The 24,142-nt window shown below is 43.9% G+C and overlaps 2 long non-coding RNA genes across 2 annotated transcripts; one reads left to right on the forward strand and one right to left on the reverse strand.

Moving 5' to 3' along the window:
• Positions 1-446: 446 nt before the first annotated feature.
• Positions 447-4,915, reverse strand: LOC123371749. The gene is made up of 3 exons (XR_006579943.1): positions 4,796-4,915; positions 1,664-1,705; positions 447-546 (listed from the first exon to the last, which is right to left on the reverse strand). It is a non-coding gene; the product is annotated as an uncharacterized LOC123371749 (long non-coding RNA).
• A 126-nt stretch (positions 4,916-5,041) lies between these two features.
• Positions 5,042-8,820, forward strand: LOC123371748. The gene is made up of 3 exons (XR_006579942.1): positions 5,042-5,375; positions 8,136-8,223; positions 8,619-8,820. It is a non-coding gene; the product is annotated as an uncharacterized LOC123371748 (long non-coding RNA).
• Positions 8,821-24,142: the final 15,322 nt, after the last annotated feature.

Below are 24,142 nucleotides of genomic sequence, written 5' to 3' on the forward strand. Positions count from 1 at the left end.
ATTGGGAAACAAAATAATCAAAACAAACCATTCTGACATTTTCTAAATTTGTTTTTATTTTTTGGGCCAAAACTATGTGCCAACTTTTATCTGAATTCACAAATATTTTCCATGTCCCCCCAAAACGCAATTTTTTGGCAAATTTAGTTGTAACCGTTTTTGGTTTGTTTGGGTTTTTTAGGGGGGAGGGAGTGGGGGGCGAGTTGGCCCAGCTCAACCCGTATTGAGGCACCTAAACAAATGGTAGGTGCTGAGTAGCCAGCAGTTCCCAAAGGTTACTAGCTGCTCACTAGCTCCACAGAACTACACCTATAAGTAAAGGTTACACAATCAGGCCCTTTGTATGAAAGATGCAATATAAAATCAACAGGGTTATTTTATTGCTAGTAGCAAATACACAATGATCTTTAACCTGATGTAAAAAGTTGCCACCTTTTTACAAAAAAGTCCCCAAAGTTCTTTATCATGAGGTTGCGTTCTTCCATTTCAGAAGGGTCGAAAGCTACAGGGCTCACGGTCACAGGTGAAAAATGTTATTTCAAAGTCCTGCAGAAAAAAGTTAACTTGGAACAACCCATCTCCTCCTTTTAATTATAGTGCATAATTTTTGTCCCTCTGTCCCAAAGGATTTAAAATTAAAAAAAAAAAAAAAAAGAGAAAAAGACCTCCCACCGTTTCTAGCACAAAGCAACAACCAGAGTTGCTAATAGTCCCCCATCCATAACAGTTTAGGGTTTTTTCTCCCCGTGTCATGAAGTTTCTGTAAGTCACTTTTTGTCCTCATCTCATCTGTCTCGAGCCTCTTCCTCTCCAAAGTCTATGACAGTTCTGTTAAAACGTATTATATTCCCATCAGTAGCTGCCTTCAACGTGCCACATTGCAGTCAGTGTAACACACACAGTACAAATGACTCGGCTCCTAAGGACAACTGCTCCCAGAATGTTTCTAGTGGTTTATTTGGAAAGACCATAAATAGGAAATGGGGCTCTCAGGCAGAGATTTTTAAAAAATACCTACTGGATCTGGACTCCCAGTTCCCCATTAATGTTAGTTGGGAATTGGGTGTCCAAATCACATAGGCAGGGTTGTTGCTTTTTTTTTTTTAATGTCACATCAATGTTAGATCATAAGCCATTCAGGGAAGGGACTTTTTGTTCTGTCTTTGTACAGATGTCCAGATCTACAGTTGGGTCTCCTAAGTGCTACCACAATACAGATCTTAAACAGTCACAGGCCCATTACAACCACTATATTTTTGCCTAGTAATAATAAATATATGACCTAAATGTAGTTCAGAATGGCCTGGATACATAGACTGGCATGTGATCTGAAAACTTATAGAAGGAATCTAAACAAAGGGTTATGATGAATAGGAAATTGAGGGAAGTAAGGATTCTGGAAGGAAACCACAGTAATCTGGGTTGGAGCAAATCTTATATACCATGAGAGCTGGTCAACATTTCTGAAATTTAATTGACATTTTATTCCAGGGAAATGGCAAAGTAAAAAAAAGAAAATTGGGTCATAGTTTAACAAATGCTTTTGTGAACATTTTCTCCTCCATTTTTAAACAAACATTAAAGCTGGTTGAAATGTTTCTAATTTTAATCTTTTCAGAAATAAGGTGGAAAACATTTTTTTAAACGAGTGTGATTTCCCTACCTTTTTTTCTGACCAGCTCTATTTAATATCTTCATTAAATATCTATGAGAAAGAGAAGTCAGCATGTCAATAGTATTCCTCAAAAATCTTTAACTGAGAAGATCTGCAAATACCAATCAGGACAGCGAAATGCTACAAAGAGTCTTGAAAGTTCAGAGAAATGCTCAGCACCTTTCAGGATGGGGCCCTAACATAATAAGTATTGCATGGCAACATAAAGGGGATTTGCTGCATGCCATGAACAGAACATTCAAACAAAAATCTGCTAGGAAGGGTTCAGTCTACTACCAGTCTCTCGATTTGTGCTACTTCTATATTGATGTCCAGTTACCCATCATCACCGATCCAGATATCGCCATAATTGAGCTACCTACCTTAACTTCACCCAGACTTACAAACTTACTTGACCCTTTCAGCTACAGCCCCGTGAAACCTATGCAATTTCAGGCCATGTTTAGGCTTTAAGAAGAAAAGAAAGAGGAGAAGTAATATGCATGATGATCTCCAAGGTACTTGGATGACAAGTGGTGCCAGTGTTTTAGCAAATAGTTACATTATGGCCCTGTTTCCAGTCAGAACTATTTCTGTAGTTAAAGCTGAGCCAAAGTTTTTATATTCAGAGCCTCACAGATATCCTTTTATAGCACTGTCCTCATTACCTCCAAACCATCAGCTGTGTCGGTGCTTGTAATTAAACCTAATTCTTCGGCTCACTGCTTTCTGATATTCTTTCCCTTATCAATGTGCATTTCTTCAGAAATTCTTCCATCTGTTCTCCTTTGGCAAAATAAATAGATCAACCCTTTCCCTACCCAAACTGATATCGGTCTTTTGGAAGTCATTTGGCCTCCTTTGCTTTAGCCTTCTTCCTGCCCTTCTGTCATAGGCCTTTTCCCCTCAGAAATAAGATATCAAGAAAACATTTAAGAGTTCAGCTCAGATAAAGATAAGCCCCTTTTCTAATGAAAATGGTAATGTATTTTCTGCCTTTGAGCCACCGTATCTCAGTTCTCTCTTAAAATGTCTTGAAAGCAACAACAGCTTGCCTGTGTGTTCCTACCCTGCAAAGCCTGTAGCAGAAGTGAAGATGGCCCAAAATGAAGCATAGCTTTTCCCATGAGCAAACTTTATTCTTCACAGCAGATAAATCTCATCCCATAAGCAGCACAAATAGCATCAGCCATTTATTGGAAGTCCGGTTTCATCCTTAGATCATGCTGTCAACAGGATTAACTGCATCAGGAGACTTCATGCAAACACTTATTTTGCCTATAAATTAATGGATTTACAAATACAAATGCAGAAGCCGGATTCTCCTCTCACTTGCACTGCTGTAAATCAAGGGTAGCTCCATTTCACTCAGTGGAGCTACATCAACATAAAACCAGATGATGAGCTTGATTCAGGAAAGCACCTAAGCATGTGCTTCAGTCCCACTGAAGTTAATTGGGGTTTCATTGCATTAATAAGTAGTCTGCTTTCCTGAATCAAGACTCTGACATCAGGCTACTAGTAAATATAAAAGATGAACCCGAACCAGCACAGTGTTTGTACAGCACCTAGGAAAATGCAGTGCTTCCTGGCACCGAGGAGCCCCAGTCCTGAAATGCCACAATACAAATAAAGAGGAACCACAAATCAATTTCTGGCCAAAATCTGGATCTAAAGTTTGAGCCCATTCTCTGGTGGATATTTGTTCAACTTCACTAGATCTGGTGGCATGGTTGTTGGTCTCTGTGTACAGGGCCGCCCAGAGGGGGGGGCAAAGGGGGCAATTTGCCCCGGGCCCCGCCCAAGAGAACAACGGAGGCTCCCACCTCCGCCCCTCTCGCGGAGCCTCAGCGCATCAAGCGCCGAGTCTCCACCGGGGCCCCTGAGCCCCGCCCCGCTCAGGGCCGCGTGGGGAGGGGGCGGGGCTGGGAGCTCTAGGTTGAGCTCAGCTCCCTCCACTCGGCGTGGAGCTCCCAGCCCCGCCCCCTCACCACGCGGCTCTGAGCGGGACGGAGCTCGGGCCCCGCCGGACACACGCTGCAGCTGTCGGGCAAGGCGCTGAGGCTCTGGGTGAGGAGGGAGCCGGGGGTAAGAGGCTGGGGGGGGAAGCGGGACCCGCCGCCGCCGAAGCGCAGCCCGGTCTTCAGCGGCGGGGGGCCCCTTCCGTTCCGGGACCCGCCGCCGAAGTGCCCCGAAGACCCGCGGCGGGGACCCCCCCCCCCGGCCGAATTACCGCCGAAGACCGGGCTGCACTTCAGCGGCAGGTCCCGCTTCAGCGGTAATTCGGCGGCGGGGGGCTCCCGCCGCGGGTCTTCGGGGCACTTCGGCGGCAGGTCCCAGAACGGAAGGGCCCCCCTGCCGCCGAAGACCCCGGGCCCCCGGAATCCTCTGGGCGGCCCTGTCTGTGTAAGTCTCATGAGGGTAGGAAATCAGAGGGCTGCAATCCTGAACTGAGATGTATAGTGTAGCAGATGCAGAACCTGGTCCATGCTCTGTTTAGCTCAAGCCAGCACTATTTATTATGGTAGTGAGGGAATAAGCACCAAATTTGCGACCAGACACAGAGATTTAAGCACAGCGTGATGGCCTGCGTCTTCGCCGACATAACATACTGGGGACCCCTACAGCTAAAAGCTTCAACAAGAGAGCTTGAACTAGAGAGAACCAGGGCTCTGCATTTCAGATTGCAACAGACTCACCATCTGTGGATTGGCACAGAGGGATCCCAGTAAGACACACTCACCAGTGGATTATACAAGCACAAGAAAGTGGGTTGGTGCTGCAGGAAAAAAAAATCTTTACAATTGCTTGTGAAAATGCCAGCTGTGGCCCCGGTTAAGCAAACAATCCCTATTCAATAAAGCTGTTCTGTCATATCAACTTTAGTATGACTAAAGCACATATCTTGATACTTTTCATAATCAAATCCCGAGTCTCCTACTTCTAGGAGGTGCTGTGAATTAATGTAAAGGAGAAGTGGCATTCCACACAGACTCTCAGAAAACACACAGAGTAACACTGGTTGCAAAATAAAAGCAAAGAAACACTTATTGCATTAGCTTACTCCATTGCATTTGTTCTAGCTACTTTTGCTATATTGAAGCTACACCAGTAATCTCCCCAGGGCACACAATCACTGACCTGAACACCACAGATTTGCTGCAGAGCCAATATCATATTATCAGAGAGTGACTCACTGACTGACACATTTGAAACAGCTGTTTCATGCTGGTTTTTACTACAGACCAAGGGAAGTGCATTCCTGACAGTTACAATCCTTTACAATTGCTCTTGTCCTATGGGTCACAGTTGGAAGTTGAAGGTTCTGGAATAAGTTGGAAGCTGAAGGTTCTGGAATACATGAGTCCAATTCATCCCTGAGTTCAGTGGCCATAAGCCAGGGCTGAACTTTGGCTCTGTGCTTCTGATTACACTGTTAACCATGATGTAAAAAGACAGAGTTGACTCTACAAGATATTCAGCTCCTTCAACACCCACTGAGATCACTGGGCGCTTCCACTACCTCCCAGGAGTGCTCAGCATCTTGCAGGATTGAACCCTACAGGGGAGATTTTCAGAAGCACCTAGGAGGTTTAGAAGCTCAAGTCCCATTAACCCCCTCAGGCACTTTTGAAAATCCTGCCCTAAATTAGGAGAATCTGACAAAAATAGGTAAACTGGTTTGATTTGGTAGAGGAGCACCTGGTCTCTCTCTCTGAAGGTAGGTTCTCCCCTCATTTCAGTTAGTTTATTCATGGGTGATGGAGGGCAGAATAATCTGGCCCACTGTTCTGAGGCCTAGTTGTGTATTTTGCTTTCGAGGCTTCCCTCTAAACCCACTGGGATGCCACCCTGAATGTAGCCATTCATAAAATTAATGTCCAAGTGGCAAGAACAGCATCAACACTGAGTATGAGATTGTGATATCAAGATGACCCTGAGGAACAATTCCCCATGCACAATAACATTATAGGAAGCTGCAGCATTTGGGTCATTTAAAACTAGGCAGGATAAAAGCACAGGAGAATACGTTGTAGGGAAGAGGAGAAGACAACAGCCTGGTAAGTGTTTTCCACCTCGAATTTCTATGGACCAGATTCAACTCTGATTCACATCAGTATAAATCTGGAATATCTCCACCGACTTCACTGGAATTATGCTGAGTAACTATCAATTGTCCACTATTAACCAAGCTTGTCAGGGGTGCAACCCCATGATTGGGGCAATGCTAAAACTCCGACTACCAGAAGCTGGAAGTGGAAGACATGGTGTATCACTCCAAAATTGCCCTGTTCTGGTGCTGGCCACTGTCAGAGACAAGATACTGGGCTAGATAACCCATTGGTCTGACCCAGTATGGCAGCTCTTATGTTCTTAACTAAGAACAGATTTCAACTCCTAAAATTGCCAAGAGGCTAGTTGAGATAGTTTTCCTATTATGCCTCAAAGATTTTATTAAAAAGTACCGCTGATATACTCACGAGTATGCTGAAAGATACAAACACATTAAAAGAAAGAATGCTCCAAGAGACAGAAGGCTTATAAGAGAGACATGAGCTGGTTTCCACATTGGTGAACAAGACTCACATCCCAGCCCATAAAAAGGATGTTCAAAGTACAAGTAGAACCAGCTTTTAAGCCTTCTCAGACAAAACACAACTGTTTGACTGCCTAATCTCTGAGAAATCGGAATACAATCATAATAAGTTGACAGTAATTTATGGAGGTGTGCAAATAATGGGATACAATAAAGAGGAGAGTAGAATGATTTAAAACAATTACATACTATTTCGAAGGAATAAAGTCTCAACACAGATTACCAGGGAACGTTCTGATTATGCACCATGTTATCAAGACGTCATCTACTCTAGAAATTTCCAAGAAGTGCAAACTAATTTGTGAAGCAACTCTGAAAAAAAATAGTAAGAAATGTCAGCTCCCTGCAATGGAAGACACAGGTCTTTTGGTCTCCTTTTCAGGGCATAGGGTGCGGGGGGAGAGAAGTACACCAGCAGTCACGATAACCCATGATCCAGCTGAGCCCCCAGAAGGTGGCCATAGAGTGGCATAGGAACTTGGGGGTGTGACGGGTTGGATCACAGAAACCCTCTTGGGAACTGCCACACGATCTGCCAAGACTACTTCTACCCCTGCCTTCCCTACCAGCTTGGGGCCCCAGCACCCTTTCTTGCTGAGCCAGACACTCCTGTCTGCTCCAACATAGACCCAGGGTCTGAATTATTTGCCGCAAAGCTGCAGGTTTACCTGAAAGCAGCTGACAGAAGTGTTCCTGTCTTTAACACTCAGATGCCCAATTCCCAATGGGGTCTAAACCCAAATAAATCTGTTTTACCTTGTATAAAGCTTATACAGGGTAAACTCATAAATTGTTCGCCCTCTATAACACTGATAGAGAGAGATGCACAGTTGTTTGCTCCCGCAGGTATTAATACATACTCTGAGTTAATTAACAAGTAAAAAGTGATTTTTATTAAATACAGAAAATAGGATTTAAGTGGTTCCAAGTAGTAACAGACAGAACAAAATAAAATAGAATCCGCAAATTTATGTCTAATCAAACTGAATACAGATAATCTCACCCTCAGAGATGCTTCAGTAAGTTTTTTCCTCAGACTGGACACCTTCCAAGCCTAGGCACAATTCTTTCCCCTGGTACAGCTCTTGTTCCAGTGCAGGTGGTAGCTAGGGGATTCTTCATGATGGCTCCTCTCCTCTGTTCTGTTCAACCCATTTATATATCTTTTGCATCAGGCGGGAATCCTTTGTCCCTCTGGGTTTCCACCCCCGCTCACTGGAAAAGCACCAGGTTAAAGATGGATGAACTGTAAGACCCCAAGCCTTCATTGCCCCCAGCCTGATCCACAGGAAGGCCTTCTTGCAAACAGAGCCCCAGTCAATTGTCCTGGTTGATGGGAGACATTAAGATTCCAAACCCCCATTAATGGCCCACATTTTGCATAATTACAATAGGCCCTCAGAGTTATATTTCATATTTCTAGTTTCAGACACAAGAGTGATACCTTTATACAAATAGGATGACCACACTCAGTAGACAATAAGCTTTGTAATGATACCGTACAAGAGACCTTTTGCATGAAGCATATTGCAGTTACATTATAGTCACTTGTTAGCATATTTTTTATAAAACCATACAGACTGCAATGTCACAGGGGGTTAACACCCCTCTCCCGCGGTTCTGACCGTAGAGCCTCCCTGAACTATAAGGTAACTGATGAAAAGCCTGTGTCTGAGGTAGTGAGATGCAGTTCACACATTTCTGAACCTAGGAATGACAAGTTCCTCTAGTAGAGAGGAAGAAGGGTCTATTGATTAGGGGACTAACCTGAAATTTGGGAAACCCAGGCTGAATTCCCTTCTCCACCACAGATTTTCACTCCAGTTCCCATGAACCTTAGAAGACGCTTAATTCCTTAGCTTCTCTTTCTGGTGTTTTGTCCAGGAACTGTGGCCAATGGGAGCTGAATGGCTGGCGACTAGGAGCTGCTGCCGAGGCGGGGGCGTTCCAGTTGCTTTGGGAGCTGCCCGAGGTAAGCGCTGCCCCTGTGCCCTGTTCCTTCACCCCACACTCCCTCCCACACATCCCTGCCCCAGCCCAGAGCCTGCACCCAAACTTCCTCCCAGAGCCAGCACCCCGCACCCTCTCCTGCACCCCAACCTCTTGCCCCAAACAAGATACTGCACTGTATTTTCATCTACTTCCCATTACTTATAATATAGGAGGAAGATGAAGAAAAAATATACCGGTAATGAAAAATGGGGCAGGGAGATGAGAGAATGTTCTTTTTCTTGGCTGGGTCCCATGGGGGAGGAACGGAGTTGGGGGGGGGTGAAGCTGTGCACACGGCCCCACTAACTCTAAATCTGCCACTGCCAGACAGGCAGCGAAACAGTAAAAAAAGGGGCCTGATATGTTTTTTAAAAGGTTGTAGAGGAGCATCAAACTGAGAGGAGCCAGCAGAATGCAGAGTTTGAGACCGCAGGACAAAAGCAAGGGTTGAGTGACCATGCTCCTGGAAATTCCAAGTTTAAACCTCATGCAGAAAGGCATAAGGTGACAAGAAATGATGATTATTTTTGCAGCAGTATATGGGATAGGCTGAAGTGGGGGTAGGGAGGCCAGAGAAGAGGAGGGTATTGTATAATTATATCTTAATTCTCAATTAAAAAATATTCTTAGCACTGTGTGTTCGCAGTACACAATTTCTTTCCTGTTACAGAGAAATATTGGGCATGCAAGAGACTGAGTCAGGGAGGTTGAAACCTAGAACAATATTGCATGAACAGTAGCTCCATTCATATTTTTCATACAGCAGCTAATGGATTCAGTGTTTATTGATTCACTTGACCTGTGCTTACTCTACATACGCAACAATAAAATGTCTGGGAAAACAATACATCATTGTCTGCTATTTATGCAAAAGCACTCAGACAAGAATTGTTCACCACGCCAGAATGTAGGGTAGCCTGAACACCAATATCATGTATCAAGTATTTTATAGCCAACAGTAGCAACTTTGATTGCTACTGTGTTTATATTACACAAAATAAAGCTTCATTAAAAGAACATTAAGCACTCAAAAGTTAGGAAATGCTAAATGCCTATGCAACCTTAATTTGCTCCTTTGACTTTATGCATCATGACACAGTCTTGAATTACATGATCAAATGCTATTTGCACAGGATTCCCAACTTGCTCAGTGTAGAACATGGACCTGCTTCAGGGTGAATCAGGGTTGGGTAGTGAAGAAGGCTGTTGTCTAAAAGCCTCCCCTGCCAAATTTCAAATTCCTGCTCTGAAGTAGGTGGCACTATAGCTTGTTCAAGGAAAGGTCACCAGAATTTTTTTTTTTTTTAACATAACAAAAGAACGTGCTTTTCCTGAGCCTCGTTTTCTGAAACATCTGAACCCTGTTTGGGTGAAAGTTCTCTACCCTCTCCCCAAAAAAAATCAGCCTGAGACAGACACCCAATGTGAAAATATTCATCCTGAATGGTTAAAGTCCTGCAAAGTTATAAGCAACTGAAAAAAGGTCTTGTAATGAAAATTGTCTGGCACCATTTATACTAGACAGTGCTAGCAGCCCTGCCTGTAATATAATCATAAAAAATATTGAAATGTAGGACTGGAAGTGCCTTGGATTGTCATCTAGTACAGTCCCCTGAACCCAGGCAGGACCAGGTATTATCTACACCATTCCTGTAGAAGCGGCGTGGGCGAGGAATGTGCTGGCCACGGCTTCCGGCCCCTCCAGTGGCCTGGGACGGCGAACCGCGGCCAGTGGGAGCCGTGGTCCGCCAAACCTGCTGATGCGGCAGGTAAACAAATTGGCCCGGCCTGCCAGGGCGCTTACCCTGGCGAGCCGCGTGCCAGAGGTTGCCGACCCCTGGTCTAACCTGTTCTTTAAAAACACACAGCTGATGGAGATTTCACAACCTTGCTAGGTAATTTGTTCCAGTGCTTAACTATCGTTAGAGTTAGGAAGTTTTTCTGAACGTCTAACCTAAATCTCCCTTGCTGCAATTTAAGCCCATTACTTCTTGTCCTGTTCTTCATGAATCAGAAGAACAATTTATCAACCTCCTCTGTATAACAACCTTTTATGTACTTGAAGACTTATGTCTCCCCTCATGCTTTCTAGATCTTTATTCATTTTTTACTGCTTTCCTCTGGACTCTCCAGTTTCTCCACATCTTTCCTAAAGTGTGGTGTCCAGAGTTCAGGCAGGGATATGCATGTTGTGGAGATGAATGCGTGGCTGTGCAGATGGTGTCAATGGGTGGGCTTTGGCTTCTTTGGCCATGGGATGCTGTTCTGGGAAGAAGATCTCCTGAGAGAAGATGGAGTTCACCTGACCAGGAAGGGGAAAATCATCTTCACACACCAACTTGCCAACCTAGTGAGGAGGGTTTAAAACTAGGTTCAATGGGGCAGGTGACAAAATCTCACAGGTAAGCTTTAAAAAGGTGATCTTAACAGAGGGTTAGATGTTGGGGGGAGGGGTACATGGAACATTACAATAATGTCAAAGAAGCAACAAGAAGAAAATCAATGAGGGCATCTGATCAACATTTTAGATGCCTGTACCCAAATGCAAGGAGTATGGGAATAAACAGGAAGAACTGGAAATATAAGTACATAAGCTAAATGATGATTAAATTGTCATTACAGACTTGGGGGGATAAATCTCATGACTGAAATATTGGCATACCAGTGCATGGCTTGTTCAGCAAGTACAGATTGGGAATAAAAGGGAGGAGGGGTTGCATTATAAAGAATGTGAACAGCAGAACAGTTGAGAGTCTCTGGGTAAAGGTAAAAGGGTTAAAAATAGGGGTGGTGTCATGACTGGGGTCTACTGTAGACCACCAAATCAGGAAGAGGAGGTGGATGAGGCATTTCTAAAACATTTCTGCTGTTTATCCAAAATACAGGACCTGGTAGTAATGGGGGACTTTAACTACCCAGATGTCTGTTGGGAAAGTAATACAGCAAAACACAAAGTCTCCAATACATTCTTAGAATGTATCAGGGACAATTTTTTGTTCCAGAAAGTGGAGGAAGTTACCGGGGCAGGGACAGCCATTTTAGACTTGATTCTGAACAAGAGGAATGGGTCAGATTTTGAAGATGAAAGGCAATATTGGTGACAGTAATCATGAAATATCATTTCATGATTCTAAGGAAAAGAAAGAGTGAGAGCACATGGACTTCAAAAAAGCAGACTAGCAAATTCAGAGAACTGGTAGGTAAGGTCTCATTTGAAGAAAATCTAAGGGGAAAAGGAGTTCAGGAGAGCTGGCAGTTCCTCGAGGAGACAATATTAAAAGGAACAATTGCAAATGATTCCGATGCAAAGGAAAGACAGGAAGAATAGTAAGAGGCCCATATAGCTCTATCAGGAGCTCTTTAATTACCTGAAAATCAAACAGGATTTCCTACAAAAAGTGAAAACATGGATGAATAGTTAGGGAGGAGTACAAAAGAACAGCACACATATATAGGGAAAAATCAGAAATGTTAAGGCACAAAATGACCTACACCTGGCATGGGATATAAAAGGCAGTAAGAAGTGGTTCTTTAAATACATGATGGGCAAGAGAAGGACTAAGGAAAGTGTAGGTCCTCTACTTAGTGGGGAGGGAAAGCTAATATCTGATGGCATCAAGATACAGCTGAGATGCTTAATGCATATTTTGCTTCAGTCTTCACTGAAAAGGTTAATGATGACCAGATACTCAACACAGTTAATAGGGACAACCAGGGGAAAGGAACACAAGCCAAAATAGGCAAAGAATAAGCTAAGAATTATTGGATACATTAAATATATTCAGGTCAGCAGGGCCTGATAAAATTCATCCTAGGGTATGTAAGGAACTAGCAGAAGCAATCTCAGACCTGCTAGTAGTTATATTTGAAAACTTCTGGGAGACATCCCAGAAGACTGGAGAAGGGCAAACATAGTACCTGTCTTTAAAAAGGGGAACAATGAGGACCCAGGGAATTATAAACCAGTCAGACTAACTTCATTACCTGCAAAGATATTGGACGAAATTATTAAACAATTTATAAGCACCTGGAAGATAATAGGGTTATAAAGAATAGTCAGCATGGATGTGTCAAGAACAAATTATGTCAAACCAACTTAATTTCCTTCTTTGATAGGATTACTGACTTAGTGGAGGGGGGAAAGCAGTAGATATGATATACCTTGATTTTAGTAAGGCTTTTGACACAGTTCCACATGATATTCTCATAAGCAAACTAGGGAAATGTGGTGTAGATGAATTTCCTAAAAGGTGGATGCACAACCGGTTGAAAATCCTTACTCGCTTCTTACTCCAAACGTAATTATCAGTGGTTTGCTGTCAAGTTGGGAGGGTGTATATATCGGGGTCACACAAGGGTAAACCTGTGTAAACGGGCTACTCACCGCCACGGCGCCTCCTGTTGGTTTTTCCGGGGAATTAGCTCTTTTTCAGCCCGGAGCACCCTCTGCTGGCCGGTGATCCGCCTGTTTTCTTATTGGCCCCGTGTCCCTCCCAGGACTCCAGTGCCCCTTGAACTGGGTTTCCCCCTCCCCGGGGAACCCCCACCCTGCTTTCCCCGCTTTGCCTCAGAATGGCTACTGCCCAGTCGTGCTCTAGCCCCAGCTCCTGGGACAGACTGCAGTATCCGCCTTCTCGTCACAGGCGGAGGGGTTTGGACCTGGTGCTCTTCCTACCCCTGGGTCGCCCCTTGCAACCCCCAGTACCTGTGGCCTACCACTAGGCTGCAGCCTGGGGTTTTCCAGGCTGTAGCTCCCCAGCCTGTTCCCAGCCCTGCTTCACCCAGGTACTTTACCTCTGCTCATAAGCAGCCAGGCCCATCCCTCTCTGAAGGCAGAGAGAGACTATCTGGGCTCTGGCTTCCCTGCTTTCTTATAAGCCCCAGGGCTTCAGTTTGGGGCGTGGCCCCAGCTGCGGCCACTTCCTTACTCGGCCCAGCTTCCAGAGCCACGCCTCTCAAGCCCTGGCAGGCAGCTTTTCAAGCCCCTCTGGGCAGGAGTAGGGTCCACCCTGCTACAACCTGGGTTTAGTACTATTCAATAATTTTCATGAATGACTTGGATAATGGAGAAGAGAGTATGTTTTATACATTTTGCCGATGACACCAGAAGGAAGGTATTGCAAGCACTTTGGCAGACAGTCTTAAAATTCAACAAAACCTTGACAAATTGGAGAATTGGTCTGAATCGAGCAAGATTAAATTCAGTAAAGACTAGTGCAAATTACATAGGAAGGAAAAATCAGATGCATAGCTACAGAATTGGGAATAACTGTCTAGGTAGTAGTACTGCTGGAAGGGATTTGGGCATTATAGTGGAGCACAAACTGAATAGGAGTTTGCAGCTGCATCACACTGACAAAAAGGCTAATATGATTCTGGGATGTATTAACATGAGTGTTGTATGTAAGACATGGTAAGTAATTGTCCGGCTCTACTTGGCACTGGTGAGGCCCCCACTGGAGTACTGTGTCCAATTCTAGGCACAATGATTTCAGAAGGATGTGGACAAATTGCAGAGTCCAAAAGACAGCAGCAAAGTGATAAAAAGGTTTTGAAAATCTGACCTATAAGGAAAGGTTGAGAAAACTGGTATGTTTAGTCTTCAGAAAAGAATACTGAGGGATGACTTGATAACAGTCTATCAATATCTTAAGGGCTGTTATAACGAGGACAGCGATCAATTATTCTCCATGGCCACTGAAGGTAGGTCAAGAACCAATTAGCTTAATCTGCAGCCAGAATATCTAACTCTAACAGTAGTTAAGCTATAGACTAGGCTGCATTTTCTGTTATTGTCTTGCCCTCCTCACTGAGTAATTCACCTACCCTATCCTTGTTCTTCCTCTTGCTTCTAATGTATTTGTACAATGCTTTCTTGTTACCCCTTTGGTCCCTAGCTAGTTTAATCTTGTTCTGTATCTTGGCCTTGTTTTGTCCCTACCTGTGGTGTGTGTTTGTTTTAATAATATTCATAATTTGACCAGGTTTTCACTTTTTGTATGACTCTTTTCTGAGTTTCAGGTCGTTGAAGATCTCCTGGTTAAGAAAGGAGGGGCTCTTACCATACTTCCTATCTTTCCTACAAATTGAGATAGACATTATTAAGGGCACAAGAGCAAACTCTTTTAAAAACTGCCAGCTCTCCAGAACTTGTTTTTCCTTAATCCTGCTCCCCACAGGATCTTGCCTATCCATTTTTTTTAAAAGCAGCAAAGAGTCCTGTGGCACCTTATAGACTAACAGACATATAGGAGCATGAGCTTTCGTGGGTGAATACCCACTTTGTCAGATGCATGCTCATGCTCCTATATGTCTATAAGGTGCCACAGGACTCTTTGCTGCTTTTACATATCCAGACTAACACGGCTACCCCTCTGATACGTGACAATTTTTTTAAGTGTGCTAAAGTCTGCCTTCTTGAAGTTTATTGTCTTTATTCTGCTGTTTTCACTCCTTCCATTCCATAGAATAATTACCTTTATCATTTCACCATCACTGTCACCCAACCTGCCTTCCACCTTCAAATTCTCACTCTGTTCCTCCCCATTTATCAGAATCCAATCTAGAACAGTCTCTCCACTAGTTTCTCTCTCCACCTTCTGTAATAAAAAGCTGTCTCCAGTGCATTCCTACATATGCCAAATGCATTTCTTGTGAGTTAATCTGGTGCTACAGGTGTTTTGTTTGTGATGTTTGAGAACAACATCAAGTCTGACGTGACTCACTAGCCCAATTTGTCTCATTTTTAGAAGTCTTTTCTGTGCTTTGCTTATTATAATAAAATTAATACATGAGCCAGGCTCTAGGACCCTGATTCCATAATAATGCCAAGCTCCTCTGTTTAAATCACCCCTGCAGGTGTTTGGACCTAAGGTGCTTGGTGATTATTTGAGACTCAGACTAGCACAGTAATATCAACCTGTCACAGCAATCGATCACATGTGAACTATGGGTCAGACAATTGCCATGAAGGAGAACAGTGCACAACAAACACACTCAAGAGCACTTTAAAAAGGGATTTAAAAAAAAAAAAAAGGTTCCATAGGAACTGAAACAACAAGTTATAGGGTATGTTTACCCTAGAAATGCTATGGAGGTGCAGCTGTGTCTATGTTGCTATAGCACTGTAGTGTGGACACTTACTTCAGTGATAGAATTCTTCTGTCAACCTAGCTGTGTCTATACCGGGGTTTAGATTGGCATCATTACAGCCCTGAGTGATATAGTTAGGATGACCTAATTTGGTATTGTAGACCAGCGCATTGAGATTACAAAAATGATTGGGGGGCTGGAGCACATGATTTATGAGGAGAGGCTGAGGGAACTGGGATTATTTAGTCTGCAGAAGAGAAGAATGAGAGGGGATTTGATAGCTGCTTTCAACTACCTGAAAGGGGGTTCCAAAGAGGATGGATCTAGACTGTTCTCAGTGGTACCAGAAGAGCCGTAACAAGGGTGAGGCAAGTGAGGCACTTGCCTAAGGCGCACGAAGCCAAGGGGCGCAGAAAGCGGCGGAGGGGAAAAATAAAGAAGAAAAAAAAAAAAGCCGCAATCGGTGGCGCTTCGGCAGCACCTACTGCCGCCACTTCATTCATTCTTCAGCAGCAATTCGGAGGCAGGTCCTTCCCTCCGAGAGGGACTGAGGGACCCATCACCAAATTGCCACCAAAGAGCCAGCTCTGGGGGGGGGCGCAATTTTATATTCTTGCCTCAGAGGCAAAAATAACTAGTTATGGCTCTGGGTACCAGATGACAGAATGAGGAGTAATGGTCTCAAGTTGTAGTGGGGGTGGTTTAGCTTGGATATTAGGAAAAACTTTTTCACTAGAAGGGTGGTGAAGCACTGGAATGGGTTACCTAGGGAGGTGGTGGAATCTCCTTCCTTAGAGGTTTTTAAGGTCAGGCTTGACAAAGCCCTGCCTGGGGCTTAATTGGGGATTGGTCCTGCTTTGAGCAGGCGGTTGGACTAGATGACCTCCTGAGATCCCTGCCAACTCTGATATACTATGATTTGCATAGCAAGTTCATAACAAAATAGTTCCCAGTAACAGGAAACTTGGAAATGGCAGAGATGCTTAATGACTTCTTTGTTTCAGTCTTCACCGAGAAGTCTGAAGGAATGCCTAACATAGTGATTGCTAATGGGAAGGGGGTAGGTTTAGAAGATAAAAATGAAAAAAAGAACAAGTTAAAAATCACTTAGAAAAGTTAGATGCCTGCAAACCACCAGGGCCTGATAAAACGCATCCTAGAATACTCAAGGAGCTAATAGAGGAGGTATCTGAGCCTCTAGCTGTTATCTTTGGAAAATCATGGGAGACAGGAGAGATTCCAGAAGACTGGAAAAGGACAAATATAGTGCCCATTTATAAAAAGGGAAATAAAAACAACCCAGGAAACTACAGACCAGTTAGTTTAACTTCTGTGCCAGGGAAGATAATGGAGCAAGTAATTAAGGAAATCATCTGCAAACACTTGGAAGCTGGTAAGGTGATAGGGAATAGCCAGCATGGATTTGTAAAGAACAAATTATGTCAAACCAATCTGATAGTTTTCTTTGATAGGATAATGAGTCTTGAGGATAAGGGAGAAGTGGAGGATGTGGTATACCTAGACTTTAGTAAGGCATATGATACGGTTTCGCATGATTTTCTTATCAATAAACTAGGCAAATACAACTTAAATGGGGCTACTATAAGGTGGGGGCATAACTGGCTGGATAACCGTACTCAGAGAGTAGTTGTTAATGGTTCCCAATCCTGCTGGAAAGATATAACAAGTGGGGTTCCACAGGGGTCTGTTTTGGGACCGGCTCTGTTCAATATCTTCTTCAACAATTTAGATATTGGCATAGAAAGTACACTTATTAAGTTTGCAGATGATACCAAACTGGGAGGGATTGCAACTGCTTTGGCAGACAGGGTCATAATTCAAAATGATCTGGACAAATTGAAGAAATGGTCTGAGGTAAACAGGATGAAGTTTAACAAAGACAAATGCAAAGTGCTCCACTTAGGAAGGAACAATCAGTTTCACACATACAGAATGGGAAGAGACTGTCTAGGAAGGAGTACGGAAGAAAGGGATCTAGGGTTTATAGTGGACCACAAGCTAAATATGAGTCAACAGTGTGATGCTGTTGCAAAAAAAAAAAAAAAAAAGATTCTGGGATTCATTAACAGGTGTGTTGTGAGCAAGACACGAGAAGTCATTCTTCCGCTCTACTCTACGCTGGTTAGGCCTCAACTGGAGTATTGTGTCCAGTTCTGGGCACCACATTTCAAGAAAGATGTGGAGAAATTGGAGAGGGTCCAGAGAAGAGCAACAAGAATGATTAAAGGTCCAGAGAACATGACCTATGAAGGAAGGCTGAAAGAATTGGGTTTGTTTAGTTTGGAAAAAAGAAGATGGAGAGGGGACATGATAGCAGTTTTCAGGTATCTAAAAGGGTGTCATAAGAAGGAGGGAGAAAACTTGTTCACCTTAGCCTCTAAGGATAGAAGAAGAAGAAGAAATGGGCTTAAACTGCAGCAAGGGAGGTTTAGGTTGGACATTAGGAAAAAGTTCCTAACTGTCAGGGTGGTTAAACACTGGAATAAATTGCCTAGGGAGGTTGTGGAATCTCCATCTCTGGAGATATTTAAGAGTAGGTTAGATAAATGTCTATCAGGAATGGTCTAGACAGTATTTGGTCCTGCCATGAGGGCAGTGGACTGGACTCAATGACCTCTTGAGGTTCCTTCCAGTCCCAGAATCTATGTATATATAAAGTAAAAGCCCTTCCCTTCCTCCCCAACTCACCGCTTGACCAGAATTGGAACACATCTTTACATCAGCTGAAGTTCCAGGCTAATGCAATCTTTTAGGTACAAGCTTCTGCCTGAACTAAGCTTCCCTGCCTGGAATTTTTCTGGCCTAGTGCAGATCTGGGTCTTGGGTGAACTACCAGGCTAGACAAAGTCTTTCTGGGTTGGAACAAATCTTTCAAGCTTGGCAGGCCCCTGTTAGAGCCAGGCTTTCAGGCTAAACTCATCCTTACAAAGCTGCAGCAGGCCCCCGTGTAAACCAAGATCCCAGGCTAGAATGACTCTTTCAAAGCTGAGGCAAGCTTTATAGGTTTTGACTCCCTCCACCAGGAATCACTATTAGTCGCAGACCACTACATCACACTGGCCTATGATTCCAACTCATGAGGCAAATTCTCAAACAACAAGAGATTAGCTATAAGAGACTCCAAGATAGTCTTATTAACAAAAATAACTCAAAATATCACATGATTTTGGGGGGTGACTTCAAAGAGAAAACATCCTGCTCTCCCTTCATTACTGTGTTTGGGCCAGGGTCAAAAACCACAACCAAAACCTCCCTCCAGACAATGACTCTGCTTTAACCCCCGTTCCTCTCCCTCAGAGTCTCTCCAGTAACTTCCTTGGATTTTTCCAACCCTTGTCCTGGGAACAATGGCAGGCTTGGAGATCAGTATCCATCCCTCACAACATACAAACTCCAGTTGCTGCCCCCTTCTCACTCCTGGGCTCCATTTGTCTCCTTCCCTATTCCTGCCTAACAGGAATTCCCTCTCCAACTCTCCACAGCAGGCAGCAGTACCATCACCCTACATACGCATCCCTCCTGCTTCCCATTTCCCGCTCTGCCCTGCAGACTAAGAGGCAGCTGCTGGAGGAGAAGCAGTAGGGTGACCAGATGTCCTGATTTTATAGGGACAGTCCCAATGTTGGGGTCTTTTTCTTATATCTATCACTCCCCCACCCCCTGACCCAATTTTTCACATTTGCAATCTGGTCACCCTAAGAAGCAGCTGAACTACAGGCAAAGGAAGGGGCTGCCCCTGCCGGGATTCCTACCCCACCACCTCCCATTTTACTAACCTTGCTCCACAGCATTGGGATGAGAGGGGCAGCTCAGAGCACAAAAAGGCAGCTAGAAACAGCAGACAACTAACTCCTGCTACACACACAGCTTGTTAGCCTCCAGTGGCCATAGAGAAAACTGCACTCAGATCAGGTGAGATCACAGGTGTGGCTACTCTGTCCGCAGGTGAATCCAAATGAACTCATACCAGGACACAAGAAGCAGAAGCAGCTAAAGCAGAGATTGCTCCACTGGGAAGACAAAACAGGGACCCCGTTGGGGCCATGCTACTAACCATACAGCGGAGACATGACTGGGTGGACTAGGCATCACCTCACCATGTGGGATTAGGGAAAGAAACTGCAGGAAGAAGTCAGCCAGGGAGTCTAGCTGGTAGGAACCGCTGCACAGAAGCGGCTAAACCAGTGCCACAGACTTCTACAGTTTTGTTCTGACTTTCTCTGCCCTGGGCTGATTGGCTGTTTGCTTCCACCCCCTCACACCCCTTCCTTCCCAGTCACCTCAGCTTCACTCCACACGTGCCTCTTCTACCCTCTTCTTCTCCCCTGCCCTGTCCCCATCACCCCTTCTCTTAAACGGCCCCTCATTCATTTTTCTTTCCATTTAAAATATCCTCTTCAAACTAGTATCTCTCCCCTCAAAATACTTCCAACTAATCTGCTATTTGCTGCCATCACATTGTGTATCTTGTGTTATATATTCCTTCCCACTAACCGCTGCCTACCTTGTCTATTTTAGAAGAAGCTCTTCAGGGCAGGGCCTGTCTCTCACTGAGTACTTGTACAGTGCTTGAGACACCACAACCTTGTTCTCAGTTGATCCTTAAGTGCCACTGTAACAAACATGAATAATAATAATAAAAAATAGAGGGGTTCTCAGGGGCATAAGCAATTACAATCCAGAAGACAGGTTTTTGGAGGAAAGCCCATAGGCATGTTCAGGCTAGAAGAAGAAACAAAGGGTGAGATTTGTGGTGGTGGAAGGGTTGATTAAAGTCATCAACAAAACTTTATAACAACAGCCTGTCTTTATTTTTGCACTAGCCATGGCTGTATCAGAAGACATATGCATCAGATCCATTATTATACAGGACCATATTCTGATCTCTGTATAAATCCATTTGCTTTGGAGGAGTTATCCTAGATTCAGATTAATTAAACTGCAATCAAAGCATGGTCCATGGATTTCAGCCATCTCTGAAGACTCTATAGTGGCTGCACTGATTCAGTAGCTGACTGCCAGCCTATCACAATCAAATATTGGAATGCTATGGGTGATGTCAGAGAACAGTGATAGGAACCTGGGCTGAAGAGGAGAGAGAATAAGGTTGTATCTAAGCAATATCGATATTATCTACCTAGGTTCCTAAATGCTTCACTTCACTGAGCACTGCCCAATTGTTTTATAAGATTAGTCTCACAACTTCCTTGTGAGGTAGATGAGTATTACTCCACTTTCCAGATGAAGGACTGGGACATAGATAGATATAGGAGTAGCCCAAAGTCACATAAGTCTATAGTACAGGGGTAAGCAACCTATGGCACACGTACGTGCCAAAGGCGGCACGCGAGCTGATTTTCAGTGGCACTCACACTGCCCGGGTCTTGGCCACCGGTCCGGGGGACTCTGCATTTTAATTTAATTTTAAATGAAGCTTCTTAAACATTTAAAAAACCTTGTTTACTTTACACACAACAATAGTTTAGTTATATATTATAGACTTATAGAAAGAAAGACATTAAAATGTATCACTGGTACACAAAACCTTAAATTGGAGTGAATAAATGAAGACTCGGCACAGCATTTCTGAAAGGTTGCCGACCCCTGCTATAGTGGAAGCTGAAATTAAAATTAGAATCCCATTGCAGCTTCTGAACCCCAGGACTATGCTTTCACATAGAAGCTGCTAGAAGATCTACATTTTATGAAGTACGCATAGATTATGCAGTATTATTGGATTCTGGTTTTTATGTACATAAATGTCTGGAGACCTTAGAAATTAGATTTCAGATGATTCATAAAATGGATGGCCAGGTGTACAGAGCTTCATAAGAATTTATAATATCTTAGTCATATTAGATTTCCTCATTCTAATTCACTCATTAAAAGGCAGGAATAACAGAACAGCTTTAACTTTTTCGCCTATTGCTTTTCTTTACATTATTTAATTATGTAGATATATGTGCCAAAAAGGCTTCAAGGCCTTATAGGATGCTAATGCACATTGCAGATCTCAGTATACTAAGCTATGGACTCTGTTTCATTGAAGTTAGAGACACAAAGATGGATATTCACAAGGTAGATTACATTTTTAATCTTTTAAAGATAGCTTATTATTTGGTCAAAAGTATTCTCCCTGCTTCCTCCACTTTCCCAGTGAAAATGTTGCTCTTATACAAAGCACCTACACAGCTCAGTTTGAAGTGTCCAGTGCATTCTCTCAATTTTGGATTCTCTAAGATCATAGAATAATAGAATATCAGGGTTGGAAGGGACCTCAGGAGGTCACCTAGTCCAATGCCCTCATCCAAAAGCCTATGCAGACCAAATGGAGGACTGGGAACCAGGAGTTCACGAATCAAGATGTCTTGCTTTGACACTGACTTCCTGTGTGGCATTTAAGTCACTTCACCCATATGTAGTTAATACAACTTTTATGTGCCTCGTTTTTCCTATCTGTAAAATGGTACTGCTAACTAAAGAAGCAGGTGCTTGTATTGTGCTTTGAATTGGAACAGGAGACTGTCAGACAGAGATACCCAGTGCTATTCCTGGATCTACTAATAATGCATTAGGTGATGTCCTTAGCCTCTCTGTGTCTCAGTTTACCCATCTGTGGGTAAATATACCTATTTCACAAGCATGTAGTGAAGCTTTGGGGCAGACTGTGTCTGTCCCTATTACAGACATGTGGGGCTGGGCCAAGAAGATGTGCCCACGTTGCCTTTTTGCAAGGCCAAGCACAGTATCACTTCCTGTGCTTGGGTGACATCAGGATTGCTCACTGCTCCCATTCCTAGGGTGATGAGGGAATCAGACCCTGTCATAGTAGCCCACTTAACTAAGGGGCACCTCCTCCCAGCTACTCTGGGGATTAGCTCCCTTCAGGTCCAGCCTCCTTCTGCGGCTAGTTCACATGCCCCATCACCCCTCTGTCTCCATGGCTTGGGCCTCCAGCCAGGTCTCTATAGTCCTCCCCTTCCAACATATCAAAGTCCCTTTGTGGACACGGTCTCTGGCAGTTCTCATTCACTGCTCAAAGGGTACTATTTCCCCAATGGCTGGGAGGCAAACCTGAGTCCACCCTCAACGCTAGGTTCCAGCTCAGAGACCCTCTAATCAGCAGCTAAGGTCTGCACCATCTTAACCTTTCTGCTGGTTCCCTGAGCCTTTTCCTACATCTCGCCCCTAGGTTTTCTTTCTTCCTTCTCTAATGTCTAGAGCATAGCTTCAGACTCCTTTACTACAGCTCCTTCCTGCTGCCCGCTTCCTGGCTTTATACTAGCGCTACCTGTTTCTTCTCAGCTGTGCTCCATCATCATTCAGGGTAACACTTAGGCCACAGCTGAGGAGAATTAGTGGCCTATCCAGTTAATTGGCCCCTTCTCAGCCCAATTAACCCCTCCTACACTAGTGTGGGGATGAACCCCCCCCAATCACACACCTCAAGGAAGGAACAGAGGGAGATAGAAGTGCGGACCTGGGGTGTCTCTGTACAGTTCTTCCAAGTTGACTGACTCAGTGCACAGAGAGGAGCAGGCTGCACCATTCAAAGGGACATTGGAGTGTATTCACTCCCTCTGTATGCTGCAGAGATGGGGGGAAAGGATTGTGCTTCTTGAACAACATAGGCCAATGCCTATCAGGCACTTAGCTTATTTCTGTGTGTAAAACCTCTGCAAGGTATTATTACAAAATTGCCACTTGTGCAACTTAATTTCCTAGCCAGCATGATGTCATGGGGAGTTCAGTGAAGACCTCTGCTTGATGTGCAGCAAACAAAACATTAGGATGTATAAGGAATGGGATGGAGAATGATACAGAATGTATTTTAATGTCAGCATATAAATATAAGCAGTGTCACAGCCTCCCACCCCAATATCAAAGCTTCTCTTCGCAGGGGTTCTTGCCTAGGTACCTCCTGTAGGCTGTTTGCCTTTGTGCCCAACTCCGTGCTCCGGCTGATAAGCATTTAGTTCAAATCCCTTTTGGGGTAACAGAAGTTCACTCAGCACCCAAAGTGTCTTAACAATTCAGCCCTTCCTCTGGCCTCTGTCTTCATTCCCCTTTCTCAGCTACTCTGGAGTCGTCTCGCCAGCCCTGGTATTGAGCACTAGCCCCTCAGACTGAGTCTTTCCAAGGTATCTGTTCTCTTGCAGACTTTGGCTCAAGCCCTCATCACAGGAGTCTCTGTGACTGGCTGACTAGCCCCTTCTACTTCCTCTACCCCCTCTACTTAGCTTTTCATGAGGCCAAGTGTCCATTAATTTATGGTCTGACACCTTTTGTTTTGCACCCCTCTGGCTGAGAAATAATTAATTATGACACAAGTGTAGTAGATATGTCTAAATGGTTTTTAATCCTTTCTAGCCCATGACGGGGACCCTCTCACAATCAACACAGTGAAAACTGTGTTCATTTCAGGTCACTCCATCTCAAAAAAGATATAACAAATGGAGATGACTCAGAGATGGGTCATGAGAGTAACTGGCAGTATTGAAAGACTTTTCAGATGAAGAGATTGAAAAGATTATTTTAGGGGGAGATGGATCAGAAAGGACAAGATAAAAGTATGCAGAGTAGTATAGTAATATTTAAGGTAGATAGGGCGAATAGAAGATTCCATTTTCATAATGCAAGAGTGAGGGCACATTCAATGAACCTGAAAGGGCACATTAAAAAAATTATTAAAAGGAAATACTTTTTCACACAAGGCAACATTAACTTGTAGAACTCATTGCTGCAGGATGTCATTAAGGCCAAGTGTGTGATAGGATCAAAAAAAA

Source organism: Mauremys mutica, chromosome 5 (genome assembly GCF_020497125.1).
Source record: "Mauremys mutica isolate MM-2020 ecotype Southern chromosome 5, ASM2049712v1, whole genome shotgun sequence".
Taxonomy (NCBI): Eukaryota; Metazoa; Chordata; order Testudines; family Geoemydidae; genus Mauremys; species Mauremys mutica.